Here is a 14989-nt window from a genome sequence, read left to right on the forward strand (position 1 = left end):
TTATAAGGAATTAAAATACAGTTAATTATTGACTGCACTTTAATGACAATAAAGGATTATTTGAACTAGACAAAGAAATTTCCATTTTACTATGACTAATGATTGGGCTAATGAATTCATTCCCAAAGGAACCTATTAGTTTGTCTGCTCTTCTTCCAGTGGGTGTGCATGGTTTAAACTTTATATTTCTGTTATGTGTGCCATTCATTTTAAATGACCTATTAAAATGAGGAAAATGTTTGTTTTGTTTTGTTTGGCTTGGTTTGTTGTCTTTTCAAGAACCTTTTACTTTTATATTAGTTTTTTGGGTTTTTTTTAATATTTATATTTTTTTGTTTTTTGTTTTTCATTACGCTATGTTGTCATTTTGTAATGAATCTCAGTATGTGTTAATTTAGAATAAATATATATATTTTTCTAACACAAAATGGACATAATTGGGAGAGCAACACAAAATGGACATAATTGGTGGAGGGATGGAAGACTTGGGGGGGTGGGGCAGCTCCTTTGAAGGTTCTAAAGTACAAGAACTTCTTTCAAGTAACCTTTTTATCATAATGATGAATTACTGGAGATTTGAGACCAAAGTTATGCTTCAAAAATAATTGACAATGAAAAAAACAGCAACTCCAGAAACGATGAGGATGGGGCCAAGAAAAAAACAAAATAACAACAAACAAAAAAAACATACAACCTTATAAGCTAAAAACTAAAAGCGAGAGAGGGAGAAAAGCTGAGAGAGAGAAATAGAGAGAGGAGAGCCAGATAGACGGACTAAAAGGTATATTTCTGTTCAGAGCTGATGTGAACTGAATAGCATACTGCATCCATAGACAACTGAACCATATCTGAAAAATGAAGTGCATCCTTCTATGTCCACACTAAGGTGTTGATGCATGTGGTATATGTAATATATTTGGGTTTACCCTTTGTATGCAATTGGATGAGGGAAAATCACACAATTTTAACAATTTGTAATAATTTTATAATTCTACTTTTTTACAAACATACTTGTGTTCTGCATGAAAAATGCATTAAAATGAGTACAAACAAGCCTAGTATTGGTTCAGTGGTTCTTGATATATTCAGAAGGAATCGTACGAGTTTGAGATGTTTTGCACAATGACTCCACCACAGCTGTACACTTAATCACTGCCTTCTATTTGCTTGACCCACTTATAGGGAGGAAAATAAGACAAAACTAACAGGGTGCAATTCCACTCTATTTTATTAATTGTAAATCTATTTTTGATGAGTCGTCTTGCTGATGTTACAGTCAATACATGTGATGTTTGATTGTTAGTATAGCATCAATGTCACGATAATATGTTTTCATTGTCACTGTCTTCTATATCATCAGTTAAAGTAACTTTCACACTTGATGTTCAGAGCATGTAAGAAAGCATGCACATAGAATATCAACAAAAGTAGGCTATTCTGTTTGAAGTCCATCCTCCCCTGTGGGAAGATTTAGGTAAAGTCTTCCACAGAGGGAGTATGGATATCAAATAGAATAGAAAATTGGGTCAACTTCCATCTGAAATATATACTTTTGTCAGTTGTGGAAGATATATAGGTACAGCTTTATACAGGGGGAGTATGAGTTTCAAAATGATTAACCCTACATAATTCCACGGAAAAAACATACTCCCTCTGTGGGAAGATTTTTCTTAAATCTCCTACAGGGGTGTAGCAGGTTTTAAATGGAATAGCCCAAATATGAATCCCTGGAATTTGGTATTCGCCATGGTCCCACATTAAATAACAAAAAGTGTAACACATTATCTTTTATATCAAACCATGATAAATAAACACAGCCCTCTAAACGACAAGATAGCAGCTATTTTCTGCATGTATACACAATGCATATCTTGCTTTCAATAATTACCACAATAAGCTTCCTTTACATGATATCACAGCAAACATTTTTGTAACATCCCCACCAAAAAAACCCCATTAAATGTCAGTTTAAGGGTTAAAAGTTATATACAATGTTTTAAAAATCATTTTTGAATGTTGCCACATGTGCTACTAGGCCTTTTGTTATTTAAATGTCGGCAAAACATTTCTTTCAAATGCTAGGCAAAAATATGTTACAGTACCAGTTTGTTAAGGGATCTAAAATGAGCGTTTATTGCGTTTCGACAGTATTTTTTGTGGGATATTAGAGCACCTCAGACCTATCGAATTGCATTCTGAATACTGAAGCATGTCTTTCTGATATCAAATAATTTTCATTTTTGAAAATCACAATATAATACAAATTTTATGACAAATTATAAAAATTTGATATTTTTCAAATTTTGATATATAACAGTCCTCGGTAAATTATCTAAATCTAATGATATATTCTTAAAGTGTATGTAGCAGGGAGGAAAAGCCGACGGTCAATTGAAAATTTTGACCTTTCATATTGAAGATATGGATTTTTTCCCAAAAAGACCTTATTTTTTTTTTTTTTTTTGGAAAAAAAATCCATATCTTCAATATGAAAGGTCAAAATTTTCAATTGATCTTCGGCTTTTCATCCCACCTACATACACTTCAAATATAAATCATCAGATTTATAAAGTTTACTTCGAGTAGGCCTACTGTTAAATATCAAAAATATCAATTTTTGATGATTTGCCATAAAATGTGTATTACATTGCATAATTTCAAAAATCAAAATTATTTGATATCAGAAGGACATTCTTCGTATTCAGAATGCAATTCGATATGTCTGATGTGCTCTAATGTCCCACAAAAAATACTGTCCAAAGGTTCATACCCCAGCCCTTAACATTGTAAAAAATACATTTTGATAGTATTTTTTGATATAAAATGTTTTGAAACATTTTTATGATCTTTTTATCACCCAACATTACATAATATTAAAACATTTGGAATTTTTTGAAAAATATTAAACCATTCAAAAAACATTTTGTGTTTGCTGTGATATGAGTGTCCACCTTTGCTTTAACCCCATGAGAAGTACCTGCTAATTGGCCAAGAAGAAATTTTCATTATCAATTGGACCAATCAGCAACATTGTTAGAATAATTTCACCATGCAAAAAGCAAACAATTGGGGTGAATTATATTTGCAAAGCTCCATTCTGATTGTTGGTTAAAGTGAAAATATCATGTAATTGACCAATCAAAGGCAATGTTAGATCGGCAGGTAGTGCTCAGGGGGTTAACATTTGGACAAGGCAAAGTTTTCAGATCAGAGAAGTTGTTCATAAGTCATTTCACAGAAAATCTTGACCACCCTGATTAATCTACTGGCTATAACATGTGAGCAGAAATCACTTTACGCCTTATATCATTCTTGAGAAAGCGTAAAGCGTAAAGTACTCGCATCTCAAGATGACTCTAGCTAATTAGACGTACTACGATCGATTCCTGTCGGCCGGGCGTGAGGTGTGCTGATAGAGGTGAAAGGTGACAACATAAAGATGCGCAGGAAAGCACAAAGTTAATTATTGTAAAGCCCAATATTTTGGCGGTATAAAACTTTTGTGATTGGTAAACAGACCACGATTGTGGTATGAAATTTTTACAAATGTATATAATTCTTAAATTGTGTAATTGCTAAATAAGATAATTTCGCGGCATGTAAATTTTGCGAATCCTTACTAGTTACAAAATTTTCATGAATATTTCTCTGCTTCCAAGTAAAAATGCAGATTTCATGCTCTACATGCTTCATCAAAAACTGACAGGGCAAAGAAGGGATTACTTGGAGCAAAGTGCGGAATGACACTGTAATCTGTTAGAGCTACTACACTCTATGCATTGCCATGCATTTATATTTTGTTTCAGTTTGAGACAATTTTCAAGGAGTGTGGGCAAGTAGCAGCTTCAAGAAGGGGAGATTTTCAGTGGCGGCACCACGGGGGGAATGAGGGGGCAAATGGCCCCCACAGTCAGAACTCTTGCCCTCCTGTTGCCCCCCCCCCCCCCTTAGCTGCACTCTATGCATTGCTATGCATTTAGATTTTGTCTTGAGACCATTTTCAAGGAGTGTGGGCAGGTAGCAGCTTCAGGAAGGGGAAATGTTTGCTTTTTTCTCTCCATGGTCAAAATATGAAATGTTAGCAATTTGGGATCCCCTCTCTCTTAAAAAAATACTCCCCCACCCCAAAATACTTGTGCAGAACATATTTCAAGTTCACAAAGACACAACTATACCAGTAGAAGCTAGTAGAGTGTATGAAAATAATATTCTGTGGCAGACCAAGTTTGGATCTAGGGCTTTCCACAGCTAGATCAAACTGATCAAATGCTGACTTCAATAAATGCTCAGAAACCAGCTCCATTCTTGTCTGTACCAATATCAAAATGTGCCAAAATGTTAGAATTTGGAAGAATCACAACCAGTCAACTATCTATAGGGTATCCAAAATGGTCCTTGATTCCAATTTATCAGGTAACAATTCACTTTTTACCATTCTTATTCCCTTCAAAGATTGAAGTGTGCCCTCTTCTACACCCTGCATGGAATCCTGGATATGAGCCTGGAACAGTGTGAGCTGGTAGGCCTACTTGTACAATCAAGTTTGACCACAGGCTGTTCTCTGAAAATCCATTTCTGGTCAATTTTTTTTAAACAGAATCATAAGTATTGCACATGCATTTCTTTTCAAAATAAAAGCAAAACTTACCAATTATGTAGCCAGGAAAATGATGAACTATGAGACAATTTCCTGTCAAATTTTTTTAATAAAATGGACAAATTTGACACCTGCACAGATTTGAACATTTATAGAAAATTACCATATTCAAGAAAATGGCATATTTTATATCTGCATCGTCCAGTATGAAAGTGATTTTTTACAAATTTGTACAAACAGTTACATGGACTGTAGTGTGGGAAATTGCAAGTTTTTCACACTATTATTTAACTAAAAGCAGAAGCGACAGAAGCATTAACATTTAGGGGTCAGGGGACGGGCATATTTTGTTCCAGTTTTCTGGGACTTTTTTTGCGTGCATGAAGAGGGCAAAAAATGTCTAAATTTTTTTAAAAACATTTGTGGCTAAAATTTCAAGCCCCAAATGAAGCGTGTTTTTGGTATTTTATGGGCTAGTGCATGCAAAAAGTATGCAATTTTACCCGTTTTTGGCCCAAAACGCAGTGTTATTTGTAATAAAGAGGAAGATGCACAGGGTAAGTATTGCTTTATTTTTTTATTTTTTTATAACGTCCTCCCTTTTCAAAATGTAGGGGGGGAACATGCATCCCACTTCCCCACCTATGACTAAAAGTACCTGTTACCATTAAATTAATTATATCAAAAATTTTAATAGCATTTACTTTGTTTTAATTAAATGTTTGCTTCCTCTACAACAATCCTTAGGTACAATCTACACAAATTTGCTGAGAAACTAAAAAAATCCCCTTCCATTTTAATTCCACTAAATTTACTAATGTTCACTTCAGCTTATTATACTTACAAAGTCAAATACCTCTTCAATTGTATTCCTAATCATACTAATAGTGTAGCTCTAGAGCAGGAACCTCTCTGATAAAAGATATTTTACAAAATTAAATTGCTGGAAAGTAGTAATAAAGGTAATAATAAAGTAATAAGGTAATAAATTATTCAGCCGATCACATTAACGCATATCATTTTACCGCAAACTGCACTTACTCAAAACCTAAGAATAACATGACTACCAGACAATAATGCAATGAACTGTACACTGCAAAAATAATGGAATAACATTTTTTATTTCTATACTTCACATGCAAAAGTAAGGATGTGTGCATATCATGGACACTATAACCATGATAACACATTTATCAAATATTTTTCATGTTGTTATCAAAAAATAAAAGTGTTAAGTAAGTGTTACTCTGAATTTTTGCAGTGTATATGTGACATCAAAAAAAAAAGTTGTTTGTCAATAAAAAAAAATCAATTTTTGAATTTTGGCCAAAAGAAGTACTCAATTTCTCATGTATTTCATTGTTTTCAAAAACACAAAACTAATCATGTCTCAGTAAATGTAACAGAATTTTTAATATTAGGCCTATATTGCCCAATAAGTAAATGCTACAAATGGAGGAAATTTGATTTTTAGCGACAAACACCTCATATTTTAATAGTTATTAATATTTTATATTATCATCAAACATGCCTGCCAAATTCTGCACTACAGTTCTCTAAAAAATATGTTAACCATCAGAATTACGTGCCGATTGGCCAAAAAGAAGTTTTCATTATCAATTGCGGGGTTGGACCAATCAGCAACATTGTTAGAATATTTTCACCACACACAAAAAAATTGGGGTGAATTATTTGCAAAGCTCCACTCTGATTGGTGATTAAAATGAAGATATCATGTAATTGACCAATCAGAGGCAATGTTGGATTGTCAGGTAGTGCTCAGGGGTTAACAAATGACGATCACTGCAAAAATTGCATAAGATATGAGGGTTTGAAAGCAGATATCGTAATCTAAACACCAATGTCAGGTGGCATCTAAGAGGTCTTCAATAAGACGTCTTATTTTCTCTCATTCCCCAGGTTTCATTCTCATTTGGCGAATAGTGATATCAGAAGGATATGAATGATAGGTCTCCCCGGCAATGGTAATTTGTGGTAGCACCAACTATAATTACAAACTCATCATTTTCAGTGAATTTCAACTCATCTCAGAAAACCTCAAATCCTATGGTTGCTAATACCTCAGTTTCAGCTTATCTTGCTCCTCTTAAATGCCATTTGTATGATTTTTACAGGATTTCCATCAAATTTTAATGTTGTTATTCTTCGATCAAAATACTGAAATATTAGTAATGCCTGATGTAAGGAAAGGTTTCTGTCCATTTGACTCTAGCAGTCAATGCTGGTATGCAATTGACACTCACATTGTGAGTTATATGCAATGTTTTATGACAAAGACATAAGATATTATGCTCAAATTGGCCTATAATGTAATTGTTGATGCAGTTATGCAATATTTTTTTAAGAAAATCTCTAATAATCCTCTCAATGCCTTAATGTTTCCAATTTCTCTTCTTTCTTGCCTTTATTCTTTTCCCAATTTCTTCCCTTCCTTTTATTCAACCACTCATTCTCCCATTCCTTTCTTTCTCACTCTCTCTATTTTCTTAAAGCTTTAACTGTTTCTGCTGTTGCTATACTTATTTATGAACTAAAAGTGGAAATTTCCATGCGATTAATTTTTTGCATTTTGCCAATTTTGAACTGTTTCCCTTGTTTTTAAATTTGCCTTTCTTAAGTTTCCTTACATTGACCTAAACACAAAAGGAATATATTTGTGGGTTAATATTTTCGCGGGAGCAGCCTGGAAGGCGAAAAGTGTGAAAATAAATGTAGAGCGAAAATTTCCACTTAATATCAAAATTATTTGATATAATATAATATCCAAACGCTTATACTCCAACCCTTAAGTTTTTTTTTTGTTTTTTTGTTGTTGTTTTTTGTGTCCCAGTTCAGTCATTCATACCATTATTCCCAATGCTTATGTTTTAACATAAGTATTTTTATAACATTTATAATACCCTATAAATCATTGCCAGTTTTCTTTGGTACGCCCATTTCCTTTTTAAAGGAATTTTTATACAGTACTGCTTTCTATTCATATCTATCACTTCTTACCTTGTACCAACACAAACTTGATTTGATTACTTTCCAGTTAAACAAATACTCAAATCTGATAAAGAGCATTATATAAAAGAATATAATCACAATATTTAAGTGCAATCAAAATGTATACACTTTTTTCAGAACCATATTGAAATCATGAATTTAAAACACCATCACACAAGTTAATGGCTTGAAGTTGACTTTAGCTAATCTAAACATGGCCGACCCATCATCAGATTCATCCATTATCATGTTTATATTACTGTATATATTTGAGGATTTAAAATCTATGTCATAATACATAATACTAATATGAGTTGTATAATATTCTGCAGAATCACTAATGCTTGCAGACTTTTTTTCATCGATTAGCACGGCAAATAATAGCGGATGAAAAACTTGTATAAGCTTGTTAACATGATAACAGTTTCTGGTTGTGCGTATCGTTTCCATGGCGTTTAATAAAACAGGTGGAACCCCGGTATTCAGGCAGTTATATTTTGATTGAAAATTTGATTACTTTCCCTTCAAACAAGAAAATGTGTATTTCACATTTTACATCAAAACATAGCTAGATTTAATCAATGTTCTTGCAGCAATCAGGGTATCTTTTAATGATCTCTATTAATGCTCTGCATGCTAGCCACAGGCTTCAACATAAAAAGTCCCAAGTTTTCAGGTATTTTCTCAAAATATCAAAAGCTATCTTAAGAACCACTGAACCAATACTAGGCTTGTTTGTACTCATTTTAATGCATTTTTCATGCTGATTCCAAATATGGTCACGAAAATGCCCATTTCTGAAATTTTTGACTTTTTAAATTTTTTTTGAAACTTGTCGTCTGCAGTCGACAACCGCATGAAGAGAGTTAAGATCCATTAATTTCAGTAGTTTTTAGGAACTATATTGCCTAATTTTAATTCAATTTCAGCAATTTATAGGGCTATGTTGTGACATTCATGCACCTGTCCTAAACAATGAATTCTTCAAAACTAATTAATTTTTAAAAACTTTTTTTGCCTAAATTATAGAAAGTATAAGCATCAAATTAGTGGTATTAATCTCACGATTATTGAGCTATACATACATGTAGGCAATCTTGTAAACATTTTTATATGGCCTGAAGGTTGACATTCTCAGAATTATGGTGGGAGATGATAATTAGATCCAATCACTAGGATCCACTATATGCACATCTATCAGGCCACAGTTCTTTAACCCTAATACATTTACACATTCATTGAATGACATTTGAAAATTTGGGTACAAAAACTCATACTCTGCAACTATAAGACAATACATACATCCAATCATTGGAAGTTACATGTATAATATAGGATATCAGAAAACAGGAGCTGAGAGTATTGATAGGCAAAACAGGAAACTTTAAAATGCCCATTGTCCTTTCAGTTGAGTGAAAATGCATAGGTCTTGAATATAAAAGTGATATATAGTGAAGTTCATGAAGATACATTTAGCAAATGCTGAAATTCCATTTCTCCATAGAAAGTCATACTTTCAATTGACTGCAAAGTAAAAATTGGAAATTGGCAGGCCTACAAGTTGACATGTACTATACTGGTGCCAATAGTACCTGCAGGAGTGTCCCAGAAGACATCAAGTATTATCCAAAAAAATCTTTAACATTCTAACCTTTATACAAAAAAAGTTTTACTGTTATACAACATGTTGAAAATATGTATAGGCCCATGTCCTTTTCTATTTTTTATTTTGTAGCCAGAGACGGAAAGTTGTAAACCATAATAAAACCACATGTTAAAGATCTGCTTTAAACACCTTGAAACATTTTGTAATTCCAGTAGCGTTTTGGAGATGCTGTGAAAATTGCATGGGAAAAATTGAATCTAGATTTGTCAGCTTCACTAGGATCCACAACACGCTCATTTATCAGGGCACAGTTCTTTAACCCCAATACATATGTATATCCATTGAATGACCTCAGAAAATTTGGGTACAAAAATTTATACTCTTCAACTCCAGGTCAAATGTTGCACTATGATTGTTTAATTGCGGTTATTGAACTATGCAATTGGAATGAGGCCATTGCGGTCCATAGTGCTTGTTTATAACAACCTATTGGGCTATTCCAGTTAAAATCCACACTCCCCCTGTGGAAGATTTTGGAAATATCTTCCACAGGGGGAGTATGTTTTTCAAAAATAATTGGTCAGAGTTACTCATTTTGAAACCTATACTCCCCCTGTATCATGGTTTTACCTTTATCTTCCACAACTGGAGTGAGTATTTTGAATGGAAGTTACCCAATTGTGTATTCTATTCAAAATTGATACTCCCTCTGTGGAAGACTTTAGCTCAATCTTCCACAGGGGTAGTGTGGATTTTAAATGGAATAGCCCATTGCATCTACATTCAATAAGCATCATGATCAAGTGTCTTTCAAGGTCTGCCATTATTACGAATATTGAATCAAACGAATGCATTTCTTGATGTTAATATATTTTTCTTTGATAAAACATCAAACATAGGGAAATATCAAAGGTTGTGTAAGTATTGATTTAATGACTGTCATATAGCTTTTAAGTATTCCATAATGATATGTTGACCACAGCCAATATTCACCTATGTAAACATGTAGGATAGAGCATAAATACAAGCTTTAGGTAAATCACTTTTAACCCCTGAGCACTACCTGCCGATCTAACATTGCCTCTGATTGGTCAATTACATGATATCTTCACTGTAATCACCAATCAGAATAGCTCAGAATGGAGCTTTGCAAATAATTCACCCCAATTTTTTTGTGTGGTGAAATTATTCTAACAATGTTGCTGATTGGCCCAATTGAAAATGAAAACTTCTTTTTGGCCAATCGGCAGGTAGTTCTCATTGGGTTAAGATTTAAAGACCTTTTTTCCCAGACATCACCAATCAATTGATATTGGGTCCGGCATTTGAGTCCTTAAATACCCTAATGCAAGATACTGTGGTGGTGTGCGCAATCACTGCTGTGTGACAATCATGCTGATATCACCGATATCAACATGTTTAGGTGTTAAGAAGCATTTTGCAAATGTGTTATAGTGTTGTATGTAACACCTCTTATACTTTTATGTGTAAAGTATTAAAAATAAATGTGCTGAAGTATCATAACACTATATAACTGAGCCAGGTGTAAATTCCTGGTTGTTGAGAACTTTGTTCTGATTGGAAGGGAAGCAGGATCTCAAAAAGCTGATTTCATTCTTTCTGTCCCAATTTTGCCAGATTTTTTTTTCTGAGAGGGCACTCAGGGCAGTCTTGTCTATACTGTGTCTCCTGCTATGCTCTCAGAGACTAGACCTACAGCTCCTTGAGTTTACTTCGCTTCTGTCGGTCAACAAAGATCTTCATGAAAAATAACAATGACACAATTTGTGTTTTACATCATCATTTTTGGTGAATAGATCTCTCAAGCCTCTATCAAAAATGAAATTGTATTGGCCAATTCCAGTTGAAATCCATACCCCTATGGAAGACATGACCTTAATCTCAGGGCCGTAGCAAGCGGGGCGGCCGGGGATGCCATGGCCGCCCCACTTTTTAAGAAATTTTTATGTTTTTCTTTGTATCTTTATTACAATATGGACATAGATTTGTAATTTGGCCGCCCCATATTTGTGATGGCCGCCCCACATTTTTTTACCTTGCTACGGCCCTGCTTAATCTCCCACACAGGGTGTTTCAAATGGTATCACTCATGCATTCAGGTAACTCCATTTGAAATCCATTCTCCCTGTGTGAAATATTAAGATCACATCTTTCACAGGGGGTGTATGGTTTTCAACTGGAATACCCCAAATTTGCCATTTTCTTTAACAAACTCTTGATTTCAACCATTGAATGAAGCGTTTGACCTATATCAAAATGCCTTCAGAAAAAAAAGTTACAACAACAGGAAGGGACACTTTCACTGCTAATATAGAAAAACATTTAGCCGTATTTTGTCATCATACAAACTGTAGTTTGCATTTGTTGATTTGACCAGGGATGTGATTTGACAGAACCCGATATGACAGTTGACATTTCTCAGTACCACTCTAATGATTGTAGATACGCTGGCCTGGATTACAAGACCACTGGTCACTTTCAATATTATCACTACGGACCACAATAGCCTCATCCTAATGGCATACTCTAATAACCTCAATTAACAATCCTAGTGCAAAATTTGACCTCAAGTTGCAGAGTATGAGTTTTTGTACTCAAATTTTCAAAGGTCATTCATTGAATGTACAAATGTATTGGGGTCAAAGAACTGTGCCCTGATAGATGAGCATGTTGTGGATCCTAGTGTATATTTCTTGCAACACTTTGCCGTAAGAAACAAGAAAAGTGCAAGTGCGACACTAAGATGTCACAATCTTGTTGATCTCTACTAAGAGCCCAAAAGCACAATACCTGCCGATAAAAAATGGAAACAGTTTCTTTTGTGAAATATGTAAGAAACAGATTGAAGCGATATCGGTTTGAGCCCCGTAGGCGCGGTATAGGCTCAATGAAAACAACACGACCCTATCGGTTAATCAAATTGCATCAAGGTGGAGTTAAACCCATGCACACAGCAACACAGGTTGTCACAGAAAGAGTACATTTTCGCAATTCTGTCTTACCATATCAAACACTGACCAATACTAGGCATGTTTGCACTCATTTCAATGAATTTTTCATACAGAATTTGCATTTTATTTGTAAAAATATATCAAAATGATAAAATTCTTACATTTTGGAAGAAAAAAATTCTAACATTTATTTGTACTTGGTATCTAGTATGTGTTATGGATAAAGCTGCAGGGTTTGTTTCTAGTCCAAGCATAAATGCATTGCTTACAACAATGAAGGACAACATATGCATACTAGTTGGATAATATGGGGGGGGGGTCTATTATTGTCTGTTCACTTGAACTTGAAGCTTACTTTGGACTGTTATAGGAATCACTGAACTAATTATATTATCTATTCATTTGTATTTTCTTCTGAACTATATGGCCCCTAACACTCAATTTTGAGTTTCCCGTCACATAATTTCTGAAAACAAGTGAGGTAACTTTTTCATTATTCATTATTTTTCTGCCTTTCATTATATGACCAACATGCATGTAAAATGTGTTATTTTTTCCGCTCTCTCACTTGAAGATGGATGTTTAGCCAAACTGAGATTAAAAAGTATATTAAAAAGAGTCTGCAAGGTTGACAGCAAAATGTATGTTTTGATTTTGATTTTTCCACAAAATATAAAGGGATATTTTTTTGCAAATATAACCAGTTTTTATCTGTCGACTTTCACTGGCCTATAAATCAATTATAATTTACGTCAGCAATAGTTTTAAAGGGTTTAAACATTCATGAAGTCTAACCAACAGCTAACCTATTGTTTAAACTAAGCAACCAAATGCAAAACAATATGCCAAAGCTCAGGTGGCCGAATAAAATGCGATTCTATAAAAGTAAGCAAAATAAAGGCAGCAAGTTAATTCTGAATAGCAAGTGCAAACATGTAGAATCTAGATCTCCCAGACTGGCACATATGTCTTGGCAAATCAAATCAAATACTAATGTAACAAAATGTCTTCTTAAGGTGACACTGAACTCAGCTTTGGTTTGATCAAGTATGTTTTTGAAAGTCTATTTATTTTCATGTAAATACTTTGAAATTAGATCTGTAAGTGCATTTTTATGCGATTTAATTGGTTTAATATATGAACATTCTACTATAATGTAGCAATGAATTGGATAGAAATTTAAGTTAGGATAGGTTTGTCCATACAATTTTGCGATCATGACATGTCAGTTTTAAGCTTACTTACCAGACTTAGGCCTACGTGCTATTGCATGGAAATTCTGCAATTTGGTAACTTTTACTTTGAAAAAAGACAGTGGCGGCGCAAGGAATTTTTTTCCGGGGGGCATTGAGGGGCAAAGTGAAAATCCAACAAATTTTGCACAAAATTGCTGCAAAAAGTAGAACTTTTCGTAATGTTGGGTTTTTACTGGGGCAACAGGGGGGCAAGAGTTCTGACTGGGGCATTTGCCCCCCCCCCCTGCCCCCTGTGGCACCGCCACTGAAAAAAAGATGAGGCATTTATTACAGGTGGAGCATTTATTAGAGAATATACGGTATGAACTTTTGCATAGAGACTTTTTTCCTCATCATCTTTGACAGTTTTGTGTCTTGTTCCTCTAGATACCTGAAGCAAGAATTACATCATTAGGAGTAGCTATAAAGTTGTCCCTTGAAGCAGGGCCAGTTTTATAAGATGCTATCCCACTCTAATCAGATGACTTTGAACTTTGCTATTTGTTTTGTGTACAGCAAGGTAACATACACACTGCAATCACTATGGCCTCATCCCAATGACATAGTTCAATAACCTCAATTAAACAATCATAGTGCAAAATTTGACATTGAGTTGCAAGGTATGAGTTTTGTACCCACATTTTTAAAGGTCATTAATGATTGTGCAAATGTATTGGTGTTAAAGAACTGTGCCTTGATAGATGAGCATGTTGTGGATCCTAGTGAATGTAATTTCATTCAAAGTACTATGCTACAGCAAATTTAAAATCATCTCAATCTCAGTTATAAAATATTACAAAAATTAAAAAGATTTTAAGAGCCACTGAACCATTTCTATGCATCTTAGTACTTGTTCATGTATATTACAAAATACAGACATGGAAATGGAAAATTCTGAAATATTTGTAAACGGTTTAGACAAAAAGATATTTATAATTGCAATTTATCTCACTTGGTGCTATCTATAAATTATAATAGTTTTAAAACAAAATTGCATTTTCTTCAAATTGTGCATATTTAGATAACTCTTCTTAGTGTACAGTTTCCATGGTGCTAATGCTGAGGATAGATTCACAGTACAGGGTCAATGAACAGTAATGCATCGCATGCGACAACAGATATCTCGTGACACTTTTCCTGTCATTAATAATAGCATTGCTAAGTTTATCATTTGTAAGTAATAATAATTTGCAAACATTATGTTATATTTGAAATAATCTAAAATAACTTTTATATCAATTGTCAATTGTTTGGGATTGTCAATTGTTTGGGATTGATAATAAACAGTAATATGCAGTGTTGTCATGTTTCATAAACCTTGCCTAAATGGAGGTACATTTACATGGCCTCAAAACTGTTGAAATTGTTGAACATTTATGCACCTGACAAGCCTACATGTACTATACCATTATAGGCCTACATCTCCATAAGGATCAACATGTGAAATTATTTGTGTCCACAAACAAATAATCAAACACACAGACACAAACCATGTTGTATACCCCACTCACAAATGCAGTCAAGTACAACCAAAACATGTCTAAATGAGCACCAATTCTACATTATTTAC

The 14989-nt window shown here is 33.9% G+C and overlaps 1 protein-coding gene across 1 annotated transcript in view; it reads right to left on the bottom strand.

Moving 5' to 3' along the window:
* The window catches only part of LOC140142142 (thrombospondin type-1 domain-containing protein 7B-like), a 240153-nt gene that overhangs the window by 97521 nt on the left and 127643 nt on the right, over nt 1-14989 (bottom strand). The gene's annotated exons all lie outside the window — the stretch shown is intronic.

This window comes from Amphiura filiformis, chromosome 20 (genome assembly GCF_039555335.1).
Source record: "Amphiura filiformis chromosome 20, Afil_fr2py, whole genome shotgun sequence".
Classification (NCBI taxonomy): Eukaryota; Metazoa; Echinodermata; class Ophiuroidea; order Amphilepidida; family Amphiuridae; genus Amphiura; species Amphiura filiformis.